Raw genomic sequence first — 15,394 nt, 5'->3', positions numbered from 1 at the left:
ACTATTCCAATACTGCTCATATAATGTTGCCAGACACAATACATTTTAAAAAGAAATATATGTTTCACATAAACAAGTTAAAAACAAGTGAGTAAAGTAACATGATCTACAGAATCAGGTATGTAAAAAATGTTTAATGGGTACTCATGCTTCTATTTATCATTTCATTTCTTATATTTACTACCTAATGGGAAGTTTGTATTTAGTTCCATAATCCAAAAGGCTTCTCGATCTAGAAGGAGCCTCTTTAAGTCACCACCTCTCCTGGGTTTGAGAACTTTCTTTATAACAAAAGCTGTAAGGGAGGTAACTTCATTTATATGTTCAAGTAACCTAGTCTTACATTTTCTGATTGTGCAACCTACCTATAGAAGATTTTGATAACATAAACAACATTGTCGCTATTACAAGTAAGATGCTGTTTTTTATGGGAAGTTTTGGTACCTGTGGTGTCCTTAAAGGTTTTAGTTGGTTTAATTAAAAAAAAGACCCCATTCCCCTTTCCTCTTCTTACCCTGTCCCAGCGCAGCATGTGCCCATTCTCGGCGGTATCAGTACCTGTAGTGATGTAGGAAACATGTGATCAGTCACATGATTCTGACATCACCACAGGTCCTGTAGGCGGTGAGAAGGCACATTGGGGCACCCCAGAGAGGGGAGAGGAAGAGAGCAGTGCGGAGACTCTCCTCTCTGGGAGATCGGGTGCAGTGCTATGTCACCAAAGAACATTCTGCAGGTCAGAGCTCATCCGATTGCGTGCGCCAAAAACCCCACTTAAATACGGCGCAAATCGGAAATAGTAAATGTGCTCCAGTCACTCGAATGAGTGCCCGAGACAGACAGTCGCTGGAATGAGAGTGCCCGAGAAAGTCGCTGGAATGATTGTGCCCGAGACAGACAGTCGCTGGAATGAGAGTGCCTGAGACAGACAAACACTTGAATGAGAGTGCCCAAGACACAGTCACTGAAAAAGACATTCCATGATTAAGAACAGCCAGTCTGTTTGAAACGTGCAGGAATTATGGACCTATGGAATTACACTGTGGACATAAGAATATGATTCAATAAAAGTTTGAAAGTTCACCGGTTGTTGGCTGGACCATTGGATTATTTCTCAAATTGTCTTTGCCGTTGCAAACAAGGCGGGTGCCGCGCCGACTCCAGTGTATGGTTGGAGGTGAGCTGGGAATTTCCTTTTCTTTTCCGTTGTTTTGTACAAGGAAATTACATCACAACCCAACCATACATAACTTTCCAACCAGACATATTTGTCAAAAATTCTTAGGACATCCGATGAGTCCTGCAAGTAACCAAGTACCCTCTGCACCAAGGGTTGTAACAGGCTATCTAGCCATTCACAGAATTTCTCATTTATTGAACCTATGCCTGATACAATCAGTCTCATAGGTAGAGGAAATATCTGCTTATGTATTTTGGGCAAACCATATATGATTGGCACAATGGGTTCTTGTACTTGTAGATAATCACCTTGTTTGGTTGCAACAGTGCCCAAAGCAAAAACTTCATTAATAGTTTTTAGGGTTTTATCCTGGTAAATAGTGGTTGGGTTGTGTGGCAGTTCCCCGTACACCTCTGGATCATTTAACATATTCATAATTTGTGAACAATGGTCTTTTTTTGTTCATCAAGACCATCGTACCGCCCTTATCTGACATTATTATGACAATGTCATCACAATTCTTGAGTTCAGACACTGCCAAAGAGTGTCGCTTGGATTATTTTTTTTGTATTTTACAGTACTATCACTTTGCAAAATTATATCTTGGAACACATCCATCGATGGTATACATGATTCCAACAGATAAAAAAAGCAATTGCTTAGTTTAAGCCTGTTTGTTTAATTTAATGGTGCATCGTTATCTGCATGAACAGTCTTCAGAGACATTAAATTTGTTCACAAAAATTCAAATGACAAAAAGCATTATTCAGTTTCTTAGGATTTTCAAATAAGGATGCACCATCAGTTTCTTGAGTACTATCATCCAGCATAAAGTGTTTTTTTTTATGTTAAGATTAAGAACAAATGTATTTATGTCACAAATAGTTGAAAACAAATCAAAGTTCTTGGTTGGAACGAAATTCATGCCAAGTGACGAAACATTTATCTCTTCTGGCTTCCCGGTTTGCGGGGTGGGGGTTTGGTGCATTTGTTTTTGCGCCCCCTCCGTTGATTGAGGAAGTTTCTTCCCTTTCTTGGATGTTTCTTTGTTGTAGCTTTTCTTGGAGTTTATATAAGATGATCCCCTCCTTTTAGAATTCCATGAATCGGAATAGTCACCGTACCATCAAATGAGTCCTGTTCAGAGGATGTAAAGCTGACATGTCCGGATGAATTAGTCCGATAATTTTTCTTTTTTTGTATAAATTTAAGTCTCTGAGTGGGACCCTCCCACCGTCCCCACTCATAAACTTGATCCTGTGTGTAATCAAATACATCCCTTTAGATTTTTCTTTTTGTGACCATGATCTCTCTTTTCCCAATTATGTCATCATCATGTTATCTCCGTTATTGCATTTAAATGTTACCTGTATGAAGTGGAAGTTATCCATGACTAAGGACGTGTTCACGTCTGAAACACATTGGAAATGAACGATGTATACTTTAAATCGATTAAATAACTACAACTTTATTGAATCTCACGCCTAGACCTGAATAACCTGGATCCTGGTGTGTTGTTATTGAAATCTCCATTGATCAACATTTGATTTATTTTTTGTAATGGATAAACTAGAACAGTGTTTTATAAAATAACCAAAGTATATCAGCATAAAATATTTATTCATTCCAGCAAGAGAACCTATCATCAGCGACCCCTCATACACCAAACACAGTACCTTTAAGTTGTCTTTTTACATGCTCCTCTGATGCCTCTATCCATGAGATAAAAGCAACTAAAAAGACTTTTATTGATGTTCTCTGTTATGGAGACAGGGAGCTGCAGTATACAGTCTGTATACCCAGACAGTGAGGTCGATTCCTCTTCATATAGCCACGTTTATCTCAGCCCCCTCCTTCCTGAGGAAGTGGCTTATAATAATAATCTTTATTTTTACAGCGCCATTATATTCCAAAGTAACATTCTTGAGATTGTGATACCTTTTAATGGCTAACTGAAATTTAAGATGTTACAAGCAAGCTTTCGGGACAGAGTTTTTAATGAAATATTTATTTTGAATGGGTTAATTTCAATGGCAGTTTCCCTTTAAAGAAAGGCCAACCACACTGAATGACTCCAGGCTCGGGGTCCTCCAATAATAGTTGATATGAGGAAAAGCAGCACTCAAGATAAATTCCAAAAAAGTGGCTTTTATTCCATACTGTGCGACGGCGAAATTGCTGCTCAAGGAGGTGTTGTCACACAGTATGAAATAAATGGTACTTTTTTGGAATTTATCTGGAGTACTGCTTTCCTGAATTCAACTACTGTATATGTGTATGTATAGATAGGTAGAAAAAAACAACAAAAAGAAAGGAGCGCATGGAAGTAAAAAAAATTGCAAGGCCTAGGACCCAGAGAAAAAGGTCAGCTCTCCAAAATTCAATCCAAAAAAGTATGTACCTTTATTCAAGTGACCACTACAAAGTTTCGACTTCTGAAGTCTGGAGTCTTTCTCAAGGCAGACTCCAGACCCTGGGAGTTGAAACATTGTAGTGGTCACATAAATAAAGGTAAATGCTTCTATATACATACAGAAGGCACTACAACAAAATAAATACCATAGAATCAGTTATCCAGGTTTGGGTCCTGGGGGCCATCATTCTTTCCCCTTTAACCAGAACTGGACATACACGTCAGAGATGATTCTAGCCTTTTTGATGCCTGAGGAGAAAACTGAAAAAAAAAAAATATATATATATTTTTTATTTTATTTTTTTTTTAATTTCTTTTTTTTTTTTTTTTCAGTTTTCTCCTCAGGCATCAAAAAGGCTAGAATCATCTCTGACGTGTATGTCCAGTTCTGGTTAAAGGGGAAAGAATGATGGCCCCCAGGACCCAAACCTGGATAACTGATTCTATGGTATTTATTTTGTTGTAGTGCCTGCTGAGAGGAAACTATCTGACTTTGTGCCTTTGCGTCTGAACCTTGGTATAGACTACTGAAAATTGTATGCCAGTAATATGTACTTGCCTGCACCACTTAGGTGACACTATCATGGTGTTTATTAGAGGCAGAGTGTTACACCTTTTATACTATGTGGCATGGTTTAGGTCCCCAGGGAGTGTCTGAGACACTCTCAAGGCAGAAAATGCTTAGTGCAGGGCCAAAAATATCTAGATACTTATCAACCAATTATATGCCACATAAAGAATATTAGACTGTACATAACAGAAATGTTTATATTGTCCCATTAGCCATATAAAAGTAATGTGTCTGTGTTTGATTTCCTCACCATTTACAAAATAGATTTACTTGCTGACTATGTGACTATGTGAGCTATGCATTTTTTTTAGTTCAAATTGTAAAGGCCTTTCAGCATTTGAGCTTGTTCCAATTGTAATCTGTCTCAACAATCCATTGTGAGCCTGGACTGCAAACTAATAAATTTTACCTACACTGACACACTATAACCAACCCTCATGGATCTGTCTGCATTTCCAGCAAGTAGCCACATCCTCTTAGGATTAGGAGATAGCGTCTGTTTGATATATTTTGTTGCGTCCAGGGCCTACATCATCGGGACCGGAGAGGGGAGCTCGGGACCCCAGAATTTCAGTATGATGCCTTCCCTACCTTCTCTTCCTTCATGATCTGCAAAGTTGGGATCTGACTGGGAAGAACCGGCTCCAGGACCGGATCCACCTCTTAATTTTAGCTCTCTGCTCTACATCCCCCTCACTAGCCGCACACTGGCAGATTGTGGGATGGAAAAGCTGCAGAACAGGCAGCATTTAATGATGATAATGGAGCTTTCCCGCTACAGTCATCGACCATCGTCTGCAACACAGCTGCTCTAGAGAAAGATGCCGACAAGAGGAAGAGGTTCAGAACTAAGGTAAGTACTTTTATTATATCAAGGCATTGTTACTTTTGGGAGATGGTGGTGCTTTCATTAAAAAAGGGGTACACAGTGACTTGGCTATTATCTGGCGGCAACTGTGGTTTGGCTACTGTAGGAAATACTGTGACTATTGTCTACTATGAGGGGGGCATTGTGGCTATTGACTATTTGTGTGAGCACTGTGACTATTGGCTACTGTGAGGGGACTGTGGGGGGGACTGTTTCTATATTGGCTACTTTGTTGGCACCATTATTATATTGGATACTATGATTACACTGTTTATTTTATAGGCTTCTGTGGAGGCATTGTTGCTATATTGGCTACTGTTGTCGAGTTGTTACTGTATTGGCTACTGTGAAGGCACTGTGACTGCATTAGGTACAGTGGTGGCACAAGTACTTCATTGGCTATCGTGGGGGAAACACTACAATATTGGCTACTCTAGGTGCACTGTTATATTGGCTACTGTGGGGCATAATAGTTATCTCTTTGGGAGCAGCAGAACAGTATTAAGTTTGTGTTAAGATGATGATTCTTTGTTGCTAAATATACAGAGATGAATTGTAGATGGAAGATGCAAGCATGGCGGCAATGTAGAAGAAAAGAAGAATAGCTCAGATCAAAGGCATGATCTGTCGCCAGATTTACAGTTAGTGTTGATATTAACCATGAGCTTACAATTCTGCACCATCTCCCCTTTGCTGTGACTCTCTTATCGTCTCCTATGAGGGCAACCTACATGTAGACAGTGTTATATTTCATCATATTTATCATTCAGCATAAGACACTGTGATAAATATGTGGCAGTCTAAGGTTATCTGTCTCACTCATTTGTTTCTGGTACTGTGTCTATGTAATAAGATTGGTCCTAATGCTGTTTTTATTTAAGAGGTTTGATTCTGGTAATATATGTATTTAATAACCTTGGTTCCGGGAACTTATCTAGGTAGTAATCTTTGTTCTTATACCATATCTATGTAGTAAGCTTGATTCTGGTTCTGTATCTATGTAGTAAACTTAGTTGTTAGTTGTAACATTTCTGTGTAGTATCTTGCTTCTCATAAGATATTTATGTAGTAATATTGGTACTGGACCTGTATCTATGTAGTCATTTTGGTGCTGCATCTGTATAGTAATCATGGTTCTGGTAACATTTCTATGTCGTAATCTTGGTTCTGGGCCAGTGATAGGGAATGGGGGCCGCAAAATTTGGCAGTCAGGAGCCATGAGATTTCCGATGGCGGCCTTGGTTCCGTCCACCTCACTGACCTGCCTAAATGCATATAGACGTGGTACGCAGGTTACGTAGGTTTGTTCTTAAAAGAAACCTGCCATTATGTTAAACCACCCAAAATACATTCTTCAATAAAAACTATGAATAAAAAGCATTGCCTTTACACCTAAATGATTCCTTTCCATGGCTGCAATGTTAAATTTTGTAAACTTATACAGGCGGTCGCCTACTTAAGAACACCCGACTTACAGACAACTCCAAGTTACAAACGGCCCTCTGGATTTTGTTAAATTACTGTACTTTATCCTTAGGCTACAATAAAGAGCTATGATAGTTATTAAATGTGTCTGTGATTAAGCTTTATTGTTAATTGTAGTTCTTATAACAACTCAACGTTTTTAAAATCCAATTGTCACAGAGCAAAAAATTTCTGTCTGGAGTCACAATAATAAAATATACAGTTCCGACTTACATACAAATTCAACTTAAGAACAAACCTACAGAATCTTGTACGTAACCCGGAGACTATCTTTATATAACTTATATTCACATAATCACAATAATGCTACAATCCCGCTGGAGACCTCAGTTCTGCTATGTTCATCCAAATGGGATCATCACTGCCTTCAGCTTATGCCCAATTTGATATCCAATAGGAAGCACTGGTGGGTGGGGCTTAACCCCTTTCTGCACCTTGACGTGATACTACATCATAGGATGCGGGTCGTTCCCGTACCTTGACGTAGTATCAGAAGCTGAGCCCGGGCGATCGCTGCGGGATCCCGGCGGTACGCGATAGCCGGGATTCTGCAGTAACAGCCGTGATCGTGACTATCGCGATCCCGGCTGTTTAACCCTATAGACGCCGCGGTGCATGGCACGGAGGTGCCAATCATTGCCATGGCAACCCTGAAGCCCGATAAGGACCCCAGGGCTGCCTTCACTAGATGCCTGTTAGGATCGTGCTTACAGCACGATCTAACAGTGCTGATGTCAGCCTATGCAGAATGCATAGGCTGACTATGTAATATGCTGCAATACATTAGTATTGCAGTATATTACAATGAACAAGTGATCATGTGACAAAATAAAACAGTAAAAAAAAGTTTAAAAAAAAAGTGCGATTTAAAAAAAATTATTAAAAAATAATAAAAGTCCCCTGAAGTCCCATCCCATGCAATAATCCAATAAAACATAAAGTGAAAATCACCAAAAAAACATCACAACATCCGTTACAACAAAATTCTTAGCTATTGAGCCCTCGTAAATGATGTACCTGAAAAGTGGATCTCATCCACAAAAAAATAATCTCCCATATGTCCAAATTACAAAAAAATAAACATTTTATAGCCTGTAAAATGTGACATCGCAGATCTGCTCTGAATGGATCAGCTTCCCTTCTATGCCCGGCCGTGCACCCATACAGCAGTCACCACCACATATGGGACATCCTTATACTCGGGAGGAATTGGGTATCAAACTTTGTGGAGTTTTTTGTCAATTAATACTTTGTAACGGTTTAATTTTTGGCCAAAATTAATATATTGTCTAAAAAAATTATAGCTTGTAAATTACACCTCCATTTTGTTTTAACCCATGTGAAGCATCCAAAGGGTTAACACACTTTTTAAAGTTTATTTTTTACACATTGAGGAGTGTAGTTTCTAAAATGGCATGATTTATGGGGTTTTACTGCTGTTTAGGTCTCTCAAAGTCAGTTAAAGCTGAGGAGGTGCCTCTAAATAAGGGTTTTGGCGATTTTCATAAAAATGAGAAAAATTGCACCCAAAATTCTGAACCTCCTAACAACCTAGAAAAGGGAGAGGATGCATAAAACCCTGTGCCGATATAAAGCAGACATTCCGGAAATGTTAGTCATAGCACCCAAGTAACTTTATAACTATCTGCCTGAAAAGCTGAAAATTTTGAACTTTGAAAATGAATAATTTTAAGAAATTTTTGCCATATTTCAATTTTTTTCATAACTAAACACAAAAGATGTCATCAAAATTTTTCTATTACTTATTTTCTCAAAATCCCCTGGATATGTTAAAGCGTCACAAAGTTATAACCTCCTATAATGACACAGGGCAAATTTTAAAAATTAAGCCTGGTCCTAAAGGTCTAAAATGGCATAGACACAAAGGGGTTAAATCTCACGTTGGGAAATACAGTTACCTCTATTTTACAGATCTGTACAACACCACAAGCTGTAGCAGAGGTAAGAAGGCACTAGTACAGGGGTCAGGAACCTTTTTGGCTGAGAGAGCCATAAACATCACATATTTTAAAATATAATTCTGTGAGAGCCATACAATATGCACATGACCCCCAGTAGATAGGTAGCCACGGCACATGTCCCCCAGTAGATAGGTAGCCACGGCACATGTCCCCCAGTAGATAGTTAGCCACAGTAAATGGCCCCCCAGTAGATAGGTAGCCACAGCACTTCCCCCTCTAGTAGATGGGTAGCCCTAGGACACGGCCCCCAGTTGATAGGTAGCAGCAGTATATGGACCCCAGTAGACAGGTAGCCACATCACATGGCACCCAATAACTAGGTAGCCCCAGCACATGCCCCTCAGTAGATAGCTAGCCCCAATACATGCCCCCAGTACATAGGTAGCCACAGCACATGCCTCCCAGCAGATAGGTAGCCCAAGCACATGCCCGCCAGTATATTATTAATCACGGCACATGCCCCCCCAGTAGATTGGTAGCACCATCACATGCCTGCTAGTAACTAGGCAGTCACAGCACATGCCTCCCAGTTGATAGGTAGTCATAGAATATTCCTTCAGAAGATAGTTAGCCCCAGCAAATGCCCCCAGTGGATGGGTAGTCACAGCACATGCTCCCCAGTAGATAGGCAGTCACAGACAAAAAAAAGGAAATACTTGCCTACCTGCTCTCCCTTCAGCGGCTTCTCATCACTCCCGCGCTCTTCTCTATGACCCAGGTGCCGCTGCTATTGTTGCTTAGGCAATGGCGCCTGGGTCATAGAGAGGAGTGGATGCTGCTCTACTCTATGACACGGGCACTGTCACCTAGGCAATGGCACCTTGGTCACACAAAGGACGCAGGCAGTGGTAACATCCCTGCCTGCATCCAGTGATCATTGCTGTGTGTGTCTTAGATGAATACATCTTAAGGTAACTAGTACTAAGGAACCGTCTGCTAATATTAAAATTCAGACTTATACAGTTCACTTCATTCCCTTCTGTTTGCTTGGGCAGGAAATCTCACACGGTGCCTCTGCTTCTTGCAGGCCATCTCCTCTGGCTCAGGTGGTTTGGGAAGGGGGAAGGAAAAGTGAAGGGTCAGAATGCACAGCAGGAGGCAGTGATGGCAAGATGACAGTGATGAGGAGCTGGAAAGGAAGGGAGAAAAGAGGAGAGAGGAGGAGATGGAAAGGTAACATGTAAATTCTCTGTCTGCTATGTTTCTATTTTTTACTTTAATCCTAGTTGGTCTGATTGTCCTACCATATACTGCATTACTATTGTATTGCAGTATATGGCAGTTTTGCAGTCTATGCACCTGTAACAATGTGCCAGCACCAATGGTGGGTGTTTGCTGCAATTTTCAGTCCTCTTCTGATTTGAGGCAAGGGTTTTCCTAAGGACTGTACCATCATATGTCTACTACTAAAGATCCGACTGTAAAAATGTACATTATACATCACTGGTCTTTACTCTCTTTTCCAGCTTTTAACATCATGAGAAAAAGAACTGAATTCTATGGTTTTATGTATCAGGACATTATAACAAAAATCGTCTTCAGTCCTTCAGCCTTCACAGATACCACAATGTGACTGTCATCACATAAGTCTTCGTTCAGGAATGATTGTTCTGTTTAGTTTTACCATCCTAATAATGGTAATTTTTAGATGACATTACACCCTTTTAGATCACATATTGAGAACTCCCATTAACAACTGATAAATACAAATGTAACACTTGGAATTGTAATCATCATCTTCTCTCTTTTCGATCTTTCTCTTTTCTCCCTCATCTATGTCAGCTCACGTATGTAGGAGGGAGGGTGGAAGATCTAGCAGGGCAGAGAGGAGACGATGATGATCATGATCATGATGATACCAGGGACTCCGATACCGCTATGACTCGACATAGTTTGATAGCAGGGAGCCAGGTAAAACTTTTATCATCTTAAAAGTGAGTGGAACCATAAAAGTAAATTGTGGAATAGCATTAAATACTTTTGGCCCATTTTGCTTATTCATTTCTGTTACATCCCAGGTAAGAAAAGTTAGTTAACCGTATATATGCTTCTGTATAAGCCGAGTTTTTCAGCACAAAAAATGTGGCTATATACTGGGGGGGGGGGGGGCTGTGACCGATGCATTTCCAACCCTCGGCTTATACTCGAGTCAATTCTTTTCCCCCAGTTTTGGTGGTAAAATTAGGGGTCTCGGCTTAAACTCGGGTTGGCTTATAGTCACAATCTGAATAAACTTTACAGCATTTCTTGTCCATCTACTTTTTAAACTAATATTGTTATAAAGAGAGCAAAGGTTCCCTCCCTTTTATGTGTGCTTTTAACAGGGCCTCAAAAAGCAACTCCTGTGCCATGTGCTTGAAGTAATCTCACACAAATGACAGAAGAAATGATTATCTGAGCAGGGAGACCGTGGAAATGTGCATGAGCTTATAGAAATGATTGTATCTGTGTGCTCTCTGTTGATTTATCAGATAGCACATGGACAAAGACAACATTTGTGTGCAGAAGAGCTTACTGACTGTCAGGAACAGTAGAAATAGGGATGTAAAAGAGTTTATTGTAATAAAAAATGTGGCCTCATACAGCGATATTCTAACTTTGCATAATAACCTCCATATTCACAACTTGCAGATATCAAGGATCCTGCCAAGTCCACCTTTCAATGAAATCATCCTGCATTTCAAAATACATGTTGACTCCCACAGGATGTGCATCTACCAGAACAGAAAGCCCACTAATAATAAAACCTGTCAATCCATTAACATTATGTAATGATGTATGTAAGATTTTTACAGGAATTTTACACCAATTTTAGATGAAAATGAAACTTACTTAAAGGAACACTGGGAGATAAGCTCCTGCCAGGAACCTGTTGAGGGTGTGTGGGAATGACAAGTGATCCTTCTCAGCTCTGTTCAGCTCCTCCTCCATGTAAGATACATGATGCCCAACCATTTTCACAAATGCCTGCAGACAGGACAATCCAATCATAGTTTGGAGTAAAAAGGACAGCAATTCCCATTACTAACATCAACATTTAAAATAATAGGAATATAAAGACCCTGTTACAAGTAATGAGATTCACACACAATCCACATAGTACAGCAACAACTATGCCATCTTGACCTGCTAATAATCAGCTTCCATATTGTGTTTAAAGGAAATCTACAATCAATATCCATCATGATAAACCAGGGACACTTACTCATAGATCCAGGCACCGTGACTGTGGTAATCTTCTTACATTTGTTATCTGTGACCTCCTTCCTTTTTAAACTATGCTAATAATAATTCCTTTATTTATGTAGCACACAAAGATTACACAGTGCTGAACAGAGCACAAATCAGTCCCTGTCCCCATGGGGTTCACAATCTGATCAACCTTCCATTTTTTCCGGAGTGTGGGAGGAAACCGGAGGACCGGAGGAAACCCACGCAAAGCATACAAACTCTTTGCAGATGTTGACCTGGATGGGACTTGACCATAGGACTTCAGCTCTGCTAACCACTGAGCCACAGTGCTTCCCATGAGGCTACGGGTCTACTGGGGGAGTTGCCAGAGCTGCTCTGTGCTGCAGATCCACAGGCTGTAAGACTGTCTCATCCTCCCCCTTTTCAGTGCAGAAGAGGAAGTTTCAGCACACAATAGGAGGGAGAAGTGCTCTTTCCAAACTGTAACAGCATGTGAATCTGCAGCCCAGAATCTGCTCAGGTAACACCTCCAGGAGACCTTCAATTTCATTAGCATTAATTAAGGAAGGAAGTCACAGACTACAAATATAAGGTTACCACAGTCATGGTGCCTGAGTGTATAAGTAAGTGCCCCTGGTTTATCATGCTTTATTTTGGTGGTATATTTCCTTTAAGAGGCTGTCAGAGTAACTAAAATCCCTAATTTTCATATACTAATATAAATACTACAATCTCAACCATTCCAACTATCCCTGCTTACATCCATCTTCTATATCATAAAAAAGGTTGTTGCAGTTTACCCTGTTACTGAAAGCATTAAAGGGGTATTCTCGTCTGGGCACTCACATTCAGTTTCATTAATCTGCCATATATAAACATTTCTTCAATTAGATGTTATTAAAAAAAATGTTCCTGTGTGAAGATAATTTCTCATAAATGTAGTCATGTTGTCCCTTAGAAACGAGATAGCTTCCTCGGATACGGCCACCTCTGCTGAAGGGATTGCACAAAGAAACAAATTGTTTTTGTATATGAAATGTCCGGGAGTTACTGTATGTCCTACAGCCGTCCTGTGGTAACGATTGCTGAATCCTGGTGGTCCGGCAGGACTCTATAGCGCAAGTCTGGCCACCGCTGCCAGAGTGTGACGTGGTCGTATCCGAGGAAGCTATCTGGTTTCTAACGGACAACATGACTACATTTATGAGAAATTATCTTCACACAGGAACATTTTTTTTATTAACATCCAATTGAAGAAATGTTTACATAAGGCAAATGAATTTAATTAAATGTAAATGCCCAGATGGGAATACCCCTTTAATTCTCTGTAATGTGTATATATATATATATATATATATATATATATATATATATATATATATATATATATACACACACACACACATAAATATATATTTATATATATTCGATTCACACTGAAAGCATCAAAATTATAAATTAACACATGTGGAATTATACACTTAACAAAAAACTGTGATACAACTGAAAATATGTCTCTATTGGTCTCTCCTTAGTCAAATAGCCCTTACACAGCCTGGAGGTGTGTTTGGGTCCATGAAAAATAAATGATGGTCCAACTAAACGCAAACTGAATGGAATAACATGCCGCTGCAGGATGCTGTGGTAACCATTCTGGTTCAGTATACCTTCAACCAAATATCTCAAATTTGTACTCATCAGACCAAAGCACATATTTAAACTGGTCTAATGTCCGATCCTTGTGTTCTTTAGCCCAAACAAGTCTCTTCTGCTTGTTACCATGAAGGCTGCTGTACACAGTCTCCTCTTAACCGTTGTTGTAGAGATGTGTCTGCTGCTAGAACTTTGTCTGGCATTGACCTTCTCTCTAGTCTGAGCTGCTGTTAACCTGCGATTTCTGAGGCTGGTAACTCTTGGTCTTCCTTTCCTGGGGTGGTCCTCATGTTAGTCACTTATTAAACCTGACACGGCACCTGTGATGTGAAAACCATTTTAGGTGACTACTAGAGATGAGCGAACATACTCGTCCGAGCTTGATGCTCGTTCGAGCATTAGCGTACTCGAAACTGCTCGTTGCTCGGACGAATACTTTGCCCGCTCGAGAAAATGGCATCTCCCGCCGTTTTGCTTTTTGGCGGCCAGAAACAGAGCCAATCACAAGCCAGGAGACTCTGCACTCCACCCAGCATGACGTGGTACCCTTACACGTCGATAGCAGTGGTTGGCTGGCCAGATCAGGTGACCCTGGAATAGACTAGCCCCTGCCTGCGCTGCTCGGATCATTCTCTGTCTGGATGCCGCTAGGGAGAGAGCTGCTGCTGGTCAGGGAAAGCGTTAGGCTGTTCTATTAGAATAGTGTTAGGCAGGAGTGATTCTACAAGAACCCAACAGCCCTTCTTAGGGCTACAATAACGTTATACATTTTTTTTTTTATTTGCTTGTGGCTGGGCTTGCTGGCACTAGTAGTGCAGCTAGTACCATATTGTGAGGAATTTGCAGGGGGACTTGTTACCGTTGTGTTTAGCTCTTAGTGACACACATATCCACCTCAAACACCAAAGTGGGACAATTTATTAGGGGTTTGATTAGAATTAGGCAGAGTCTGCTGATTTATTTTTTTTTTTTTACCTTTATTTCATTTTATAGCTCAAACTCATCTTGCAAAGCAGTGTGCTTTCAGTGTCGGCTACAAAATAGCCATAGGAGAACCCCAACGGCTTACTTAGGCCTACAATAGCATTATATTTTCCTTTTTTTTGTTTGCTTGTGGCTGGGCTTGCTGGCATTAGTAGTGCAGCTAGTACCATATTGTGAGGAATTTGCTGGGAGACCTGCGACCGTTGTGTTTAGCTCTTAGTGACACGCATATCCACCTCAAACACCGAAGTGGGACAATTTATTAGGGGTTTGATTAGAATTAGGCAGAGTCTGCTGATTTTTTTTTTTTTTTTTACCTTTATTTCATTTTATAGCTCAAACTCATCTTGCAAAGCAGTGTGCTTTCAGTGTCGGCTACAAAATAGCCATAGGAGAACCCCAACGGCTTACTTAGGCCTACAATAGCGTTATATTTTCCTTTTTTTTGTTTGCTTGTGGCTGGGCTTGCTGGCATTAGTAGTGCAGCTAGTACCATATTGTGAGGAATTTGCTGGGAGACCTGTGACCGTTGTGTTTAGCTCTTAGTGACACGCATATCCACCTCAAACACCGTAGTGGGACAATTTATTAGGGGTTTGATTAGAATTAGGCAGAGTCTGCTGATTTATTTTATTTTTTTACCTTTATTTCATTTTATAGCTCAAACTCATCAGGCACAGCACAAAATCCAGTTGTGTGCTGTCAGTGTAGGTTAGAAACTAGCCATAGCAATAGGATAGCATCGTTTTGTTAAAAAAATTAAAAAAATAAAAAAAAATAAACACAAAATTTTTTTTTTAAAGTTTACACTTTAATTTGGAAAATGTTTAACCCGAGGGCTAGGGGTAGAGGACGAGGGCGTGGACGTGGGCGTCCACCTACTGCAGGGGTCAGAGGCCGTGGTCCTGGGCGGGGTGAGACACCACCTGCTGATGAGGGAGCAGGGGAACGCCGCAGAGCTACACTCCCTAGGTACATCATGTCTCAAGTTACTGGGACTCGTGGTAGAGCACTGTTGAGGCCAGAACAGTGCGAAGAGGTGATGTCGTGGATTGCGGACAATGCT

General features: G+C 40.4%; 2 long non-coding RNA genes across 6 annotated transcripts in view; one reads left to right on the top strand and one right to left on the bottom strand.

The window, feature by feature from the left end:
- LOC140064097 (uncharacterized) overlaps nt 1-15,394 on the bottom strand; it is an 83,810-nt gene that overhangs the window by 30,802 nt on the left and 37,614 nt on the right. For all 3 annotated transcript variants that reach the window (XR_011847703.1, XR_011847704.1, XR_011847702.1), the window contains exon 3: nt 11,332-11,466. This is a non-coding gene — a long non-coding RNA (uncharacterized lncRNA). The remainder of the gene's footprint in view (nt 1-11,331; nt 11,467-15,394) is intronic.
- On the top strand, nt 9,297-11,266 carry LOC140064096 (uncharacterized). 3 transcript variants are annotated; one of them, XR_011847700.1, is made up of 5 exons: nt 9,297-9,410; nt 9,495-9,672; nt 9,966-10,136; nt 10,282-10,410; nt 11,131-11,266. It is a non-coding gene; the product is annotated as an uncharacterized lncRNA (long non-coding RNA). The 3 variants fall into 3 exon arrangements; XR_011847701.1 differs by lacking the exon at nt 9,966-10,136 and having other exon boundaries at nt 9,527-9,672; XR_011847699.1 differs by lacking the exon at nt 9,966-10,136.

The sequence above is a fragment of the Engystomops pustulosus genome, chromosome 6, assembly GCF_040894005.1.
Source record: "Engystomops pustulosus chromosome 6, aEngPut4.maternal, whole genome shotgun sequence".
Classification (NCBI taxonomy): domain Eukaryota; kingdom Metazoa; phylum Chordata; class Amphibia; order Anura; family Leptodactylidae; genus Engystomops; species Engystomops pustulosus.
The sequence above is the reverse complement of the archived record's forward strand: the minus strand, read 5'-3'. Positions and strand labels throughout refer to the sequence as shown.